Source organism: Myotis davidii, unplaced genomic scaffold, assembly GCF_000327345.1.
Source record: "Myotis davidii unplaced genomic scaffold, ASM32734v1 scaffold130, whole genome shotgun sequence".
Lineage (NCBI taxonomy): Eukaryota > Metazoa > Chordata > Mammalia > Chiroptera > Vespertilionidae > Myotis > Myotis davidii.
In genome coordinates, this window is record NW_006285040.1 from 307,431 (window position 1) to 310,534 (window position 3,104).

A 3,104-nucleotide genomic window follows, 5' to 3' on the forward strand; every position below is an offset into this window, starting at 1 on the left:
ACCACTGACTTCTGAATATAAAGTATCTTTTTTTGAGTAAAAAGTATTCATTTATTTCATATTAACAGGTTCCAAATAGAATAAGGTCCAAAATAACTATTTGCAAGCACCCATGCATGAGAAAAACGCTATTTCAAATGATGCTAATAATTTCACATTGTCAATAACCTAATTATCATGTAAGGATCATATTTTTTCTACTAAGTATTTAATTAAATGTAATTACACATTGTAATACCTACTTAAGAATGCAAAGGAAACCACAGGAATTATAGTTTTATATAATCATACTCTTAATTTGCATGAGAAAATGAATATCCAGAGCTGCCAGAGATTTGCCCAAAGTATTAGTCTTGGCAACATTTTTGTTGTTGTTTTGACACCAAAAGCATAGGCTGCAAAAGCAAAAATAAACAAGTGGGACTATATCAAAAGTTCCTGCACAGCAAAGAAGAAAATCAACGAAATGCAAAGGCAAAATATGGAATGGGAGAAGATATCTGTAAATAACATATCCAGTAACAGGGTAATATCCAAAAAAATATAAGGAAATAACACAACTTGATAGCAAAAACACCAAATAATTCAACTGAAATTTGGTCAAAGAACCTGAATAAACATTTCTCCAAAGAGAACACACGATTTGCCAACAGGAATATGAAAAGATGCTCAACATCACTAATAATAAAGGAAAAGCAAGTCAAAATCACAATAACATATACCTCAGACCTGTTAAAATGGCTATTATCAAAGTGTTTAAAAAAGTAAAAATAACAAAAAAACAAATGGCAATGATGTAAAGAAAAGGGATTCTTTGTGCACTGTTCGTGAAAATGTAACTTGGTACAGCCTTATGGAAAAGAGTATAGAGGTTCCTCAAAATTTAAAAACAGAACTACTATTTGATACAGCAATTTCACTTCTGAGTACACATCCAGAGGAAATAAAATCACTATCTTGAATCACAGAACTATTTGATACAGCAATTCCACTTCTGAGTACACATCCAAAGGAAATAAAATCACTATATTGGATAGATATTTGTACTCCCAGGTTCATTGCAGCATAACGTATGGTAACTATAATTACCATTTCAGTGCATGTTCATTTAACTGCATTTATAATGATAATCTGAAGCAATTTGCAAAAAGAGCACAGATACACTCAAATAAAATATCCTGTAAGGAGAATAAAGTATAAAGAATGTGTATATTAAGTAGATATATACATATATGTAGCTGAACCTAGAACTATATGGAGTCTAGGTGGGTTATGTTACTGAAGTATATTGACATATAATTCCTGGTCATGAAAACAAGAGCTAACAATTTTAGCATGGTGTTCCATGTAGGGGAAAAAATGACTGAGAAATTCAAATTTTAAAAGATTATCCAGCAATTACATATATAATTTGGAGAAACCAGCAAGTTACTTATTTTATTAGAAAGGTCCTATTATGAATGTTTGTGGGCTGAAGGTTTGTTCCCACATCATTCATTTGTTGAAGTCTTAACCCCCAATGCTATAGTATTTGGAAATGGAGCCTTTGAGAAGCAAGTAATTTTAGATAAAATCATGAGGGTGGACCCTCCATGATGTGGTCAGTGTCCTTATAAGAAGAGGAGAAGAGAACAGAGTTCTTTATCTTTGTCACACGAGGACAAGGACAGCACAGCAAAACGGTGGCTGTTTGAAAGCCAGGAAAAGAGTCCTCACCAAGATCCAAATCTGCCAACACCTTGATCTTGGACTTCTCAGCCTGGAGAACTGTGAAAACTAAATTCCTGTTGTTCAGGCCACCCAGTCTGTGTTATTTTGTTATGGCAGCTGGAACTCATGGAGGCCCAACACTGTGTTTTTCAAAATTGACTTATCTTTAACAGTGAACAACTCTTTTCAATAAATCTTCTATGACACCTCTGACATCAAAAGGCTCATCAGAATATGGGAAATCTGAAGCAGAGAAACTCTTTGTAAGCAAGGAGGCTACTTTCCCATGAATAAGAATTAAACCTTGTAAATACTGAGTTTACATAAATCAATCTATCAATAAATGCTATACATTTGAAAGATTCCCTTGAAAGAATGAATAATTTATTAGCATAAAGATTCCCAAAATGGTGATATAAACCAACACAATAAAAAGGCAGTGATGCCCAGCAATGTGGCTCAGTGGTTGACCTCCTATAAACCAGGGGGTCATGGCACATGCCCGGGTTACAGGCTCAATCCCCAGTTGGGGGCTCAATCCCAGTTGGGGGTGTGCAGGAGGCAGCAGATCAATGATTCTCATCATTGATGTTTCTATCTCTCTCTCCCTCTCCCTTCCTCTCTGAAATCAATAAATATATATATACTTTTAAAGGCAGTGACTTAGCAAGAATCTGGCTCCATCCTACAGTGTCACTGTCATGAGTTTCCATTAGCAGAACTCCAAAGGCAGTAAAAACATGCTGCATCCGGTTCGCCTGCATTTGGTCACCTTACTTGTGTTAGTTTCACAATCTTAATTAAATTCATGAGGAAAATATGTCAGGTGTTTATATGAGATTCCTTCCTTCTAATCCCAATCTAACCCGCAATTCTTCAAGTTACCATCATATTAAATAGGTAACAGTAAAGCTTTTCTGGATGCAGTGAGCTGGGGAGGCTGAAATCTAGTCTGCTATGGGCTTACATGAGATAGTATATGTGAAACAACTAACACAGGACCAAACAGTACTTTCTCATAAATGCTAGTTCTTCTATCTGTATCCACCCAGTCTTGCCCCTATTCAGGAAACAGAATTACCTCCCAGATTGCAGCCAAGTGGTAACCTGAATTCTACAATCACTTCTCCTTGTGCTGGAAGTCCTATTTTGCTATTCCATTGGATCATAGCTTCATTGAGTATTAATGAGCCAATACACTTCTCAAATACTCAATTTGGTTAAAAAATTTTCTCCATTCTAAATTTATACAACTAAATTTTAAAAATATTAATTAAATACTTGAAATCCCTTTCTGTTAAATTTGGACATACTTTCTGCCCACCATGTCATATTAACAAGATCTCAAGAATGCTGAATTTGCTACAAATAAACAAATAAACACATATAAACAC

At 34.9% G+C, this 3,104-nt stretch overlaps 1 protein-coding gene across 3 annotated transcripts in view; it reads right to left on the bottom strand.

Annotated features, from left to right (window-relative positions):
- The window catches only part of PRR16 (proline rich 16), a 216,596-nt gene that overhangs the window by 150,232 nt on the left and 63,260 nt on the right, over nucleotides 1–3,104 (bottom strand). The gene's annotated exons all lie outside the window — the stretch shown is intronic.